Here is a 14,525-nt window from a genome sequence, read left to right as displayed (position 1 = left end):
CTTCTGTGAACATAGAAGATAAAAAAAGAAGGAGAGACAGACAGGAAACAGCATAATAAATAAATGTATAGAATGCCAGAAGGTCATCAGTGCTTTATAAAATAGAGTGGGATAAGGGGAAATCAAAAGGGCTGTGATGGGTGGCAGTAAAGGGCGTGATTTTAAATAGGATGGTCAGAATAGGTATAATTGAGAAAGTGACATTTGAAGGAGGAGAGGAAATTGCCATGTAGATACACATGGGACAGCATCCCAGGTAGGGATGGGGACCATTTTTGCAGTGCACTTCAAATTGCATATGATTTGTCTCCTGCAAAGACCCTCACGTTTTTTCATTTGGAAGTAGAATTTTAGTGCTGGTTCAAACCCTAACCTCATTCTAATGCTGCTAAGGACACCATTACTCCAGTCCTGCCAATTCTTCTCTAGATAAACCATAACTGCTTTTTGGAAATTTTTTTTTAAGAGACAGGGCCTCACTTTGTTGCCCAGGCTGGTCTTGAACTCCTGGCTTTAAACAATCCTCCTGCCTTGGCCTCCCAAAGTGCTGGAATTATAGGCATAAGCCACCACACACGGCCTTCCTTTTAGAGATTTAATATTCTTTCTCCATTTTGGTTTAATTCAAATGAAACACAACAGGGATTTTTTTGAAACTGTCTAATGTTTAAAAAGTATGGAATTATGGCACATACTATGTATTTGTTCAGTTTTTTGTTTGGTTATAGAAAGAAAAGATGTGCCTCAGAGTTAAAACAATGATTGAGCAGTAATCAAGTTCTTTGAACATGTATTATATGCCAGATATTGTGTTATATGTTTTGTAAACACTATCTCATTTAATTCTTGCAGTAGGCTTATAAGTTAGGTGTTATCATTATTCCCATTTTATGGCTAGTAAATAGCAGATTGTGCTGCCTTGCTCTATCGATTAAGATTAATCTTCTACAAGCATAAAAAAAAGGTAAAAAGTATTTTCTCAAGTTCTAAGTGTAATTCCTTTAGTAATTCCTAAGTGTAATTCCTCTATTTTAGTTAGGATTTCCCCCCCAGAAACAGACCTTGAGGCAAGGATTCGAGAGCAAGTAGTTTACTTGGAACGTTCATGGAATACCATTAAGAGAGAGGGTAAGTAACACATGGAAGGAAAGTTTATTAGTCTGTTCTCACACTGCTAATAAAGACATATCCAAGACTGGGTAATTTATAAAGGAAAGAGGTTTAATGGACTCACAGTTCTACATGGCTGGGGAGGCCACGCAATCATGGTGGATGACGAAGGAAGAGCAAACGATCGTCTTACATGGCGGAAGGCAAGATTAATTGTGCAGGGGAGCTCATTTATAAAACCATCAGATCTGTGAGACTTATTCACTACCATGAGGACAGTATGGGGGAAACCACCCCCATGATTCAGTTATCTCCACCTGGCCCCACCCTTGACACGTGAGGATTATTATAATTCAAGGTGAGATTTGGGCGGGGACACAGCCAAACCATATCAGAAACTGTCAGTCCATTCCTGCTGCTATAACAAAATACATTAGACTGGGTACTTTTTAAATAATAGAAATTTATTTCTCATAGTTCTAGAGGCTTGGAAGTCCAAGATCAAGGCACCAGCAGATTCAGTGTCTGGAAAGGGCTTCTCCTCTGTTCAAGATGGCATCTTGTTGCTATGTCCTCCAGAGGGAAAAGGATGAATGCTGTGTCCTCACATGGCAGAAGGGTAAAAAAGGGATAAACTTGCTTCCTTAAGCTTTTCTTATAAGGACACTAATCTCATCTATGACAGTGGAGCTCTGATGGCCTGATCACCTGCTAAAGACGCTTAGTATTATTACCTTCAGGTTTAAGTTCCAACATGTGAATTTCAGAGGGACATGTACATCTAAATCATAGCAGAAAGGCTGCCAAAATTGGAGTATTAAAATAGAGGAACTGGGAAATGGTATAAAACTCATGCCTCCAAATCAGTCAACCCAAAGGGGAGGGAACTGAGATATTTATACACCAACTCCCATCAGTCATTAGTTGAAGGCTGTTCCCAGAGAATGTTAGTTTCTCTGTATTTCCAAACTCCCATGATATGGAAAAGCCCTTAGAAACACAGATACTGACTGTTGGAAGTCAGTAGGCATATGGGTGGATACTAATAGGGCTTGCTACATCTATACCTGTTGCCTCCCTTGTCATGTGCCTGCCAAACTTCAGAGATCCTTTAGAAGTTGTTGTAAGAAAAGAAAATTTATCTTCTGCTAGTCAATTGTGAGCTATTGATTGGGCAATTTATTAGTGTAGACAAGAACATTCCATGTACAGTGGGTAAAAGAGCATTGAGCCAGAGTGTTAAGTTGCCCTCAAAGTCATTCTCAAATGAACAAGATGATATAACTATAGGTGCTCAATTGTACATAATTAAGCAGGGAGCTGTTAGTATAAATGCATATAAAGTTGAAAAATGAAACATAAGTAAGGCTACAACTGACCTTGTAATGAAACAGAAAGATAAAATATTCCTAAGAGTAAATCATTTGACTGTGTAATGTAATGTAATTGCTTTTTTTTTTTTTTTTTTTTTTGAGACAGAGTCTCACTCTGTTGTTGCCCAGGCTGGAGTGCAGTGGCAGGATCTCAGCTCACTGCAACCTCTGCCTCCTGGGTTCAGGCAATCCTTCCGCCTCAGCCTCCCAAGAAGCTGTGACTACAGAGATGCACCACCACACCTGGTTAATTTTTTGTATTTTTAGTAAAGATGGGGTTTCACCATATTGCCCAAGCTGGTCTCGAACTCCTGAGCTCAGGCAATCTGCCTGCCTCGGCCTCCCAAAGTGTTGGGATTATAGGCATAAGCCACCACACCGGGCCTGCATTCTTGTAGGGTACTGGTGGACCAGTTGATAAGCTGTATCTTCCATGGCATTATTTGGAACTCTGTATCCCCAAAAATGTTGTTCATGCCCATGATCATTTTTAGGAATAGCTATCTTGAAACTTGGGAAAGCTGGAGAATATATAATACAAAATGATTTTGAGTCTGTCTTGCAAGAAACCCCAAACCAAAAATAATTTTGCATGGAGAAAGAAGAGAATGTAACAAGTATGCTGAGAGCAGAAACGCAAGTGTTAGTCCTCTGTATGTGTGGATAAACAGTAAATGTCAGTGAATTTTAACTGAGTGATAAAGTGTATTTGATCAGGAAAAAGTGAAGAATGGATGTTGGGCAGTTAGCAGCCTGAAGTAGGATCTCAAAAATAACCCAGATGGCTTTCTCGATGAGAATGTATCAGTTGAGGTCGTTTAGGATAGTAGAGAAGGTGTTTTAAAATTGTGGAGCAAGAAGGGGATCCAAAGTTAGGTCATATCAGTGATTGCCAATAGGATACTCAGGTTAAGCAGGCTACAAAGTATTGTGTTCTGAAAATAATCACAGTTAACCTTGGATTTGAGATATGGATGGGTTTTAAGAAACTCATCATCTTTTTTTGTTTGTTTGACAGAGTCTCGCTCTGTTGCCCAGGCTGGAGTGCAGTGGCATGATCTTGGCTCACTGCAACTTCCGCCTCCTGTGTTCAAGCAATTCTCCCACCTCAGCCTCCTGAGTAGCTGGGATTACAGGTGCCCACCACCATGCCCAGCTAAATTTTGTATTTTTAGTAGAGAAGGGGTTTCACCATGTTGGCCAGGCTGGTCTCGAACTCCTGACCTCAGATGATCTGCCCGCCTCGGCCTCCCAAAATGCTGGATTACAGGTGTAAGCCATCGCACCTGGCCATTATCATTGGTATGGACAGGAAACCTGTTTTACACACCAGAGGGCACCATGGGTTCTAGAGTTTCCCACTTGGAGTAACAGAAAAGTGTTCAAAATTTCTGGTGTTCCTGAAAGAATAAAGAGAATAAATTTGGGGAGAGCTATCAGGGCTGGAGGAAGAGTGGTGCTTCGGGGCTTTGCATCACCAACATTGAGCCTTCCTTTACCACCTTGGGGTACTCTAATTGTTGAACCTGAGTGTTACAGTTCTGCTCTTCCCTGGTTCTCATTTCAGGGCTCCCCATTCAATTCCTTTATATTCAGGGCCTCCGTGTTACACAACTTCAGAGGACAACATTCACATCTGAGGTGATTCCACTTTTGTTGTGCCTGCCTTGGTCCATACTTTGTAAAATGGGTCACCTTGCTTCTTAATTATGTGTGTTTTGTTCTCCTTCTTTGTCCCATTGGACTGGAAGAGGCAGGAGGGAAGAGGCTAAATTTGATCTAGTTAAGTTAGAGCATCTTGCGTAGCACCTTCCACGTAGAGTTGCTCAATGAATTTTTACTAAACAAATGAATTCAATAAGAATTCTGTGACCTACTGAGACTTACATCTCCTTTAATCCAAATAGCAGCCCCATGGGGTACATATTGCCTTCATTTCTCCTTGGAGGAGGTGAGGAGTAGATCAATGAATGGACGCAGTGAGTGAAAACAACTCTTTCAATAAAAATAGGTTGTGGCCCAATTTAATTAGACTCTAAAATGAAGTAGGAGAGGCCTTCTGCATATAGGGGAAATCTGAGTTTTATAAAATGCATTTAAAGAAAATAAGCTTTCCTTCTACTTATTTCTAACTCTCAAATTCATTTTCATGACAGTTGATATTATGAAGAGGAAATAATGAATAGATTTTCTATAGATTAAACTTGTCTTTGCAGCTGGATGTTATGGGAAGCAGGGAGTATCTTCAACAGGATTCTTTTGTTTGAAAGGGACAGAAACCCAACTCAAAGTGGATCAAGAAAACTAGGAATTTGTTGACCTGTATAGCAGAAACATCCAGAAATACAGTTGGATCGGGAGCTCAAAAACATTATCCTGGTGCCATTTCTTCCCCATCTTTCAGCTCTGAGTGTTTCTGTATAGTTTTCTTTCTTGGGCAAGCTATCTTATTTTTCTGGCAACATGGACAGCCCCCCTACAGCTCTTGGGTTTAGATCCTACTGATCTCAAAATCCAGCAAAAAATACTCTCTAGCCCAATAGTTCTAACAAAAGTCTCAGGACTGAATTTCAGTAGTTCTAATATAACCTTTGTGGGTCATGTGCCAGTACCAGTTCCTTGTCTAATTACTGTTGCCTGGGGAATGTGTGGCTTTTGTATTCCCACCTGGGTCCAAACCCACCCCTAGAGTCAGAAATCAGAGTGGAGTTACTTTCTCCCAAACCACCTTGACAGAGAACGGGGGTAGAGAGGATCTGCAAGGATTATCAGGAGGCCATTATCAGAAGCATAGCAAAGAATGTGGTCAGGCAAAAAAAAAAAAAAAAATGTTTTTTAAATGTTCATTAGTGTAGGTAAAAGTAAAATTGAGCAATATAATTATAGTCTCCACAAAGATTTCTGACCCAGTGAAATTTCTCTGGTCACATGTTCGTTGGCCCTAATTTACTGGACTGATTGCATTTGAAAATATCTATCTTTTCCTGGAAATGAACTATAAGTTACCAAAGACACCATACAGAGATTCTTTAGCCCTATCCTCTTGTGATCTTAGCTCTTCATCTTTGTGTCCTATTTTGCCATTGTACTGCTGCTTCTATTTTGAAACCTTGGTAAGAAATAGATTTGTGTTGGTATACTGATTTAGTCTGAAATTAAAATGAAAAATCATTTGCATATTCAGAACCTTACTTAATGGGAGGAAAATCGGTGATAAAATTGCATCCTAAACATTTCTCAGGGAAGTGAACTTATAGTGAGTTAGTGAGGACATATTGTCATTACAAGGTAACATGAAATATATGCACCCAAGCCCTCAGCTTATCCTGATGCTTTCTTTCTTTGGCTTTCTCATGCAGAGTATATTTTCTCTCAGTGATTTAAGTGATTTGGTATTATTTTGTCCTATATAGCTTCATGTTTTATTAGATCAATTCAACTTTTGGACAAGACAAATTGGAAAGTAACTTTGATAGCTACTATATGTTATTTGGCTGATATTATTTAGTTGAAATGATGTCCAATACCCATATTTCTTTATATTTGCAGTCCTTCATACCAGCCTGTGTTCTATTTTTACAGTGATACAGCTATCATTTTGTTTGGTTTTAGATGTTCATGCATTCTAGAGAAAGTGGAAAACTTAGAAGCCTAATTAATGACTGTCTTCTGGACCTCTGAGACCATGTTTCTAGTGTTTTCCGTGGAATATTATCAGGTATAGACTTTATGATAATTTTCATCCATTCAGAGATTAAATATTAAATTGCCTTAGGAATATTATGGTCTATGTGCATCTGTTCAGATATATTTGCTTTCCTTGGAATCCTTTGAATTCTTGGTTTTTGCAGATTATCAGTCTCCACCAAGATTCATCCTTGTGAGATACTGTTCCCAAGTTGATGGAGGGTGTTTCAGTGATATTCGTTAAAGCAGAGTAAAAAATACTTTATTTAGCACCATCATGATAGGTAGAGGGACCGAGCAATGAGATTTCACAGTGAGGGACAGAGATGGAGCTTAACTCTGAACACAGCATGGACCAGTAGTAATTTATATTGCCAAGGAGCAGAGTAGGAGTGGATGGAAAATTACCAAGAGGAAACATCTGGGTAAGGAGGATGGCTAAACTGACCTAATGGAATTCTTGCTTAAGACAGTCCAGCATGATCAGACATACCTGAGGAATAGTGGAAGATGAGGAAGAATCTGATCAGATATGGAGAGTGATCAGATGTCAAGGTGGAGGGATTTTGCTAAACTGACTTAGCAGGGTATTTTGTTAAAACTGGATTTTAAAAGGAAGTGAACAGATACCAAGGGTGTTTATTCTGAATTTGCATTTCTTCTTTTGTGTTTCTTTTTAAAAAATCCTTCTTTGATTTTACAACAGAAGGAGTTGAGTATTTGTTTTAGATAAATAAAAGCTGGATTTTATGTGACAAAGATAGCTGATGACCCCTAGCTGCTCTGTGTTCCTATGAAGAAAGTCCCACTGCCAGAGATTGGTCATGCCTGGCCTTCACCAGGTGTGACCTCATTAATTGAGAATTGATAGCTTTGGAATTTGACATAAATCATAGAGTGTGTGCAAAGGCAGTTTATGTAATGGGTAAGAGATTGGATTATGGACTTGGCAAGCATGGATTGCAGACCCTGTCCAGACCACTAGCTGTGAAATTTGGTCAAATTTATTAGTTTCTCTAAGCACTGATTTCCTAAGCATTAAAAAAATATTATTAGGTACCTTGTTTGGGCTGCTGTGGGTTGCCATCACTCCATCCAAAATGTGACTCTGATTTACTTTCTACGTATTTTTTTCACCATCTGAAATTATCTCATTCATTTATCTGTTTATTTTCTGTTATCTTTCTTCTTCACCAGTAAGATATCTTTCCCCCGAGATTAAGGATCTTGCCTATTTTGTTTGGCCTGCTATCTCCAGGGCCTGGCACATATTAAGAGATCACTGTTGTGTGTGTTGAAGGAAGAAATGAATGAATAAATCAGGCTTAGCAGAGAAGTAGGCACTTAGTAGTGCTCAATGAATGTACATTATGACATTTGCTGGTACCTGAAGCTCTTCTATGTGTAGACTTGAAAGTCTTTCGTTTGGATAGGATTTTTTAAAAAATTATACGTATTTAAAATCATGGAAACTGAGAGCTTGAAATTGTAGTTTTGAGACTCCAATTCAGCCAAAAACTGTTATAATGTTGAGTGTTCTTATTTACATAATTCTTTATTTTTAATTTTTATTATTTATTCATGTAGTTAGTTTTAGAGACAGGATCTCACTATGTTGCCCAGCCTGGACTCAGACTCCTAAGCTCAAGTGATCCTCCTGCCTCAGCCTTCCTTGTAGCTGGGACTATAGGTGTGCACCACCATGCCTGGCTTGTATAATTCTTAAACTCATATTATACTATAAGTTTCCTCCTGTAAAATAAATACCAGGTCTCAGCAGTTAGTAGCAGACACAAGATTCCAGGTGTCCCATATTCTCTATACCTTGCATCATCTGCATAGTAATGGTTACAGTAGAAAAAATAGAACTGATACCAGTAGTAATAGTCATGGCTGCTCTACTAGTCAGGGTTCTCTGGAGAAAGGAGATTTATTATAAGGTATGGTATTGGCTCACATAATTATGGAAGCAGAGAAGTCCCATGATCTGCTATCTGCAAGCTGAAGACCCAGTCAAGCCAGTTGTGGGGTTCAAAAGCCTGAGAACCAGAGAGAAAGTATGGATTCCAATCTGAGTCAGAATACCTGAGAACCAGGAGTGCAGAGAACAGGAGATAAGACTGATGTCCAAGCTCAAGCAGTTAAGCAGAGAGCAGATTCAACCTTCCTCTGCCTTTTTGTTCCATTCAGGCCCTCAATGGATTGGATAATGCCCACTCATGTTGGGGAAGGCAATTCACTTTACCCAGGCTGCTGATTCAAATACAAATTTCTTCTGGAAACACTCCGACGGACATACCCAGGAATAACATTTAACCAGATATGTGGGCATTCTGCGATCCAGTCAAGTCGACACATGATGTTAACCATCACAGCAGTTAACCTTTATTTCACTATTAATGGGACAGATAATATACTCATAATAACCCTATGAAGTTAGTACAATTGTAATTCCTGTATTTAATTTTAATATTTAATTTTTTAAATTTCCCAGGAACACAGATTCAAGTTGCCCTGAATATATGCTCCCTATAATCACATATTTCAGAGGACAAAACTGAGGCTTTAGAGGCCACACTGCCACTTTCTGAACCCAGTCAAGTCTTTCTCCAGAGCCTGCCCTCATAACCCTGAAGTACTGACCCCAGAATTCCAATCTCCTATAATTCAGAACTTTCATGAAATCAGACTGACCTTTAGACACCAATGACTCAGAACTAGGGAGTTCTATTGTAGTGTGACTTTGGAGCTCTCTGAATGGTGCATGTAATTTCTGTTTTACAGAGCAACCTTCATTATGAGAAGCTGTGTGTCTGGCCTGAAGGAAGGGAACACTAGAGAAGGGGCTTGTTGGTTTGAGTTATGTGACAGTCTGGCAGGAACTGTCATTTGGCATGTGAAATAGAAGCATATTGGATTTTATTTTCCCCTGAGTAGGTTGGTGGGATTAAATTTAATTACCATTTTAATAAGCAGAAGAAAGGAACAATTCCAAATAGTAGAAACAAAAAGAATTGCTATGGTAGACCACTAATCATTAGAAAGACTTATTTTTGAATCATGAGGGACCACAGTGAGAAAAGCAGAAAATTCAGAACACAGAGAATTATAACCGACGGGACCATTGCAAAATTATACCTGAACGACAGTTTGACCTGTGAAAGTAATTACTGTTCCATGTCAGAGCTGGGGAGGGTCTGTCTTAGGGGATGGAGCAATGAGGATGGCCCAAACCTGAGTGTATGGATTTGTAGAGCTGCTTCAGAAGGGAGGGATGGCCCAGTAATGTCAACTGAGGCCTAATCATGACTTTCTTCCCAAGAAACTCCAAGGACTACACACATGCATTTCAGTTTTCACTCTGTGTTCCTGAGGAATGATGGCAGGCATTCATATTCATATTTTCAATGCAGATATTAAACCAGATTTATACGGTGCTATGGTTTGGATATGGTTTGTTTGGCCTTGCCAAGTCTCTTGTTGAAATTTGATCCTCAGTGTTGGAGGTGGGCCTGGTAGGAAGTGTTTGGATCATGGGGGCGGATCCTTCATGAATTTTTTGGTGCCATTCTGGAAGGAGTGAGTGAATTCTCACTCTTATTTCCTGCAAGAACTAGTTGTTGAAAAGAGCCTGGCATCTCCTCCTTTCTCTTTTGCTTCCCCTCTTGCCACATGATCTCTGCACACAGTAGCGCCTCTTTGCCTTCCGCCATAAATGGAAGCTGCCTGAAGCCCTCAACAGAAGCAGGTGCAGGTGCTATGCTTCTTGTACAGCCTGCAGAACCATGAGCCAAATAAACCTTTTTTCTTTATCAATTACCCAGCCTCAGGTATACTTTTATAGCAACACAAACAGACTAAGACATATGGCTAGCAATATAGATAGCGAAAGGATCACATGACTTCCAGGTGTCCACCCTCGTGTCATTGCTGTTGCCTGCACAAATGCTCAAAATATGGCATTTGGGGATTCTGAATCCAAAAATGATTCAGGATAGTCAGATTATGAATGGACAGACATTTTAGTAAGAATTTAGCTGATTTGTTTTTCTTATATATTTATTTTTTATTTATGTATTTTATGAAAGAGTGGCATATGATATAAAGCTCTGACTCAGTAAATCTGAAAGAACACTTTTACAAGGTAAACTAAAAACTCTAATAGTTAACAGTGTTGTGATATTTTAATTGGCAACTCTTTTTTCTTTTTCAGTGATTCCTAAAATAATGGTGCATCTTGCAATTCTTGGTGTCTTGGTCAATTAAATTCTTGGTCAATGAAATATGGCAATATTAACCACAATCATTTTTTCAAGACACGCTAGACACAGTGTTAAGCCCTTCATGTGCATTATATGATTTATTTTCATTCTCATTTCACTGATGATGAAACTGACTCAAACAGCTAAAAAACCTCACAAAAATGCCCATCATTTCATAACAATTCCTATGTAGAATCTTTCAACGGCCTCACTTTAGATCTAAATAAAATGTAAACTCCTTGCCTTGTTTATAGTACCCTTTTCTAACATACTCCTACCTACTCCTCCCACTTCATCTCATACCATTCTCTGCCTGGCCATCCTGTTTAAGTCCACTGCAATTTCACTTGCCATTCTACCTGCCTAGAATGCACTTGACCAAGAACCTGATGGACCTGGCTCATTCTTGTTTTTCAGATCTCAGCTTATATGCTTCCTATTCAGAAAGGTGTTTCTGACATTCATCCTGAAATAGCCAGTTAATCTCTATCCTATCATATGGGTTCATTTTTATTTAAAGTAATTTTTTGAAGGTTAACATATACACAAAAAAGGACACACATTTTAAGGCTATAACTGGATGAATTTTCACCTAGTGAGCACACCTTTGTACAAGCACTCAGAAGCCCTTGCTGGATTTCCTTCTAGTTGCTCACTACACCCAAGGGCAAATGCCATCCTCAGCTTTGTCGGCATCGATTAAAATTGGAATCATAAAGTCCTCATTTGTGCCTGGCTTCTTTCATTCACTATGTTATTAGTAAGATTCATCCGTGAGGTTTTGTGTAGTTGCAGTTCACTTATTCTCATTGCTATGTAGCATTCCACTGTATGAATACACCACAGTTTTTTCTGCTCTTGGTGGACATTGGCTGGTTTTCCATTTAGGGCTATTACAAACACTGCTGCTATGAACGTTATTGAACATTTTTTGGTGAACATCATGTGAATTAATTTTAACTGTATTACTTAAAACTATGTGGTATGTATTTGCCTATTTAAACTTTTTCTGTCTAGCTTTACTCCTATCATAATGTTACTCCTAAGACGATAAAGACCTTGTTTATATTTTTTCTTATTTTATTTTTGAGCTTTATTGAGATATACTTGCCTTACAATATACACCCATGGAATTGTTACTGTGGTTAAGCTAATGAACATATCTGTCACCCCTAAAAGTTTGTCCTTGCTCCATAGCAGTCCCTCTCTACTGCTTCTCCCCGTAGCTCCTATATCTCCTACCCTAGGTCCCTATTGCTCTGTTTTCTGTGAGGTTCATTAGTTTGAATTTTCTAGAATTTTTTATATATGTGAAATCATACATAAGTTACTCTTGTTTTGCTTTCACTCATCACAGTTATTTTGGGATTCATCTATATTGTTGCTTATATCAATAGTTTATTTCTTTTCATTTGTGAGTGGCATTCCATTGTATGGTTATACTATATAGTTTGCTATAGATTTTTTAGCTTTAAGTTACTATTAAACTTTTTTATTTTTATTTTTTATGGATACCTAATAGTTGTACATATTTGTGGGGTACTTGTGAAGTTTTGATACAAGCATACAATGTGTAATATCAAATCAGGGTAACTGGGATATCCATCACATCAAGCATTTATTATTTTTTTATGTTAGGAACATGCCAATTTCACTCTTCTAGTTATTTGAAATATACAATAAATTATTGTTAAATGTAGTCACCCTATTATGCTACTGAGCACTAGATCTTATTCCTTCTAACTATCTAATTTGTTTATCCATTCATCTGTTGATGTGCATTTGAGTTGATTCTAACTTTTGTCTATTAGAAATGATGCTACTATGGACATTTATGTATGAACTTTCATATATATCCCTCTACTTCCCTTGGGTGTACATCTAGGAGTGTAATGTGTGGGTCATATGGTAGGTACATGTTTAACTCTATAGGAAACTATCAACCTGTTTTCTGTCTGAGAGTTCCAATTGTTCCAACACTTTATAGTAAGTCTTTTTAAAATTTTTGCTAATCTGATGGGAGTGGTGATATCTCATTGTGGTTTTATTTCACATTTCCCCAATGACTAATGATGTTGAACATCATTTTTATGTGTTACTTGCCATTTGTACATCTTCTCTGGTGATATTGTCTCTTCAAATTTTGTGTTCATTTTAAACATCGGTTTTTTTTGTTATTGAGCTTATGAAATTAAAAAATAAATATTCTAGATATAAGGCCTTTTTAAGGTATGTTATTCAAATATTTTCTCCCAGACTGTGGCTTGACATTTCATTTTTATAATAGTCTTTTATTTTAATGCTGTCTTCCTAGGAACTAGAATAGTGATTGGCACATGTTGGTGCTCAAAAATATTTTCTTGAAAAGACCTAGTGAAAGGTGATCCCCTAGGAAATATCTTAGATTCTAAAACAGGTTAGAGCAACCCCATTACCCCTAATATTATCAATATACATTACACAACTAGGTATGTATATGATGTAGGTGCTATAATTCATTTTCTTTATGAGAATAAGGAAACTGAGGCGGATGGAGATAAACTCACCTTAATCAAAGCCACCAAGAGAGAAGCCAGTGTTTGAAGAAGGCAGTCTGACTCCATAGTTTTTGGAGGGTGTGGTTTGCAGAAGGGATGTAGAATGGTTAGAAGGAGCATAGTAACTTCTTCCATTGTCCAACTTTGCATTGTTTCAGCGGCAGGGTGAGCACATGTTATTCTTAAATTTTGGAAGTGTGCTTTAAAGATAATATTTGAAAAGAATACATGTATTCAAGTGCTGGACTACATAATTTGAATATATAGATACATACAAGATTGACTGAGTTTCTAGATGTATAGACCAGCTAGGTTGAATGCAGCCATTCTTGTTCAGTTCCGTGGGCTGTCCAGTCTCAGGCAGTCATGCAACCTTTAAGAGAGTGAAAGTAGTTGGCCTCTGGTCATAGTGCCACTTTTCCCTTCTGTTCTCACTCTGTATTATTAGACTAATATCCCCTGCATGGTAGAATTTGTCCTGGACTGTTCTTTATTAGCAAAAACCAAAACAAACCAAAAGCTTTCTTTTTTACCCCTGAATTCTAGGAACACATATTTCTTTTTGGGGTGGGGGAGAGAGAGAGACAGAGAGAATGTTTTAGTAGCATTTAGGAGTTACTGGGCGGCCTTTGGGAAGTGGCATCCAAAGGAGAACTGTGAGACAGTATACAATGTCACGATGATAAGTACATTTCAAGAAATCAAATTTGATCATATTTTGGGGCAGATTAATTTATAAGGAGGGGATCATTGGCCAGTACTTTGTAAACAATCTGGAGCTCATTTTGCTCAATTTAAATATTCCATAGTCATTAAACAGATATTCAAGTAGTGCTTAGGCAGCACAGAATATATGAAAGTCTGCAGCAAATCATACTATCCACATAAACTATTATACTGCTTCTATTGCTGATGTGGCTGCCAGATGTCTCTTTTGTGAGCTGGATTCCATAGTGTTTTTCATATCTCTAGAGTTATTTGAATAGTTACTTCTTGAATATCTAGCAACTGTACGTGCATATGTATGTATATATGTATGCATGTGTATGTATATATGTCTATGTGTCTATGTGTATGTGTGTATATATACGTGGTGAAACTTAACTTTGCAAGTCTTTTATTCATTTTTGTGAGATATGGCGAAATGTGACCTTGTACATTTTTATTAATGCAGGTTGGGAAACAGATTCTCCATTAGGGTAATAGCAGAGAGGGTACATTTTAGGTACATTTTGCAATTAGACAATTTTAACAGCTACTGGTCAAAGTATTATTTAAATTTGGCATCACACTTAAGAAATATAAACTGTTGTGTCTAAATTAAGCCTAGTTAAACACTGCCCTTGATACATTCTTTCTTTCTTCCTTTTCTTTGGAGACAGGGTCTTGCTGTGTCACCCAGGTGGGAGTGCAGTGGTGTGATCACGGCTCACTGCAGCCTCCCACTTCCTGGGCTCAAGGGATCCTCCCACGTCAGGTGCACACTGCTTGGCTAGTTCTTTTAATCTTTTGCAGAGACAGGGTCTCACTATGTTTCCCAGGCTGTTCTCAAACTC

General features: G+C 38.2%; 1 protein-coding gene across 6 annotated transcripts in view; it reads left to right on the top strand.

Annotated features, from left to right (window-relative positions):
* The window catches only part of PAK5 (p21 (RAC1) activated kinase 5), a 302,023-nt gene that overhangs the window by 14,230 nt on the left and 273,268 nt on the right, over positions 1-14,525 (top strand). For 2 of the 6 annotated variants that reach the window (XM_034947548.4, XM_055105069.2), the window contains exon 2: positions 6,096-6,201. The exons of the other annotated variants lie outside the window; for them this stretch is intronic. The gene's annotated coding sequence lies outside the window, so the exon portion shown is untranslated. The remainder of the gene's footprint in view (positions 1-6,095; positions 6,202-14,525) is intronic. 6 annotated transcript variants of the gene reach the window in all.

Source organism: Pan paniscus, chromosome 21 (assembly GCF_029289425.2).
Source record: "Pan paniscus chromosome 21, NHGRI_mPanPan1-v2.0_pri, whole genome shotgun sequence".
NCBI lineage: Eukaryota > Metazoa > Chordata > Mammalia > Primates > Hominidae > Pan > Pan paniscus.
Note: the sequence above shows the minus strand (reverse complement) of the source record. Positions and strands in the feature narration are given on the sequence as shown.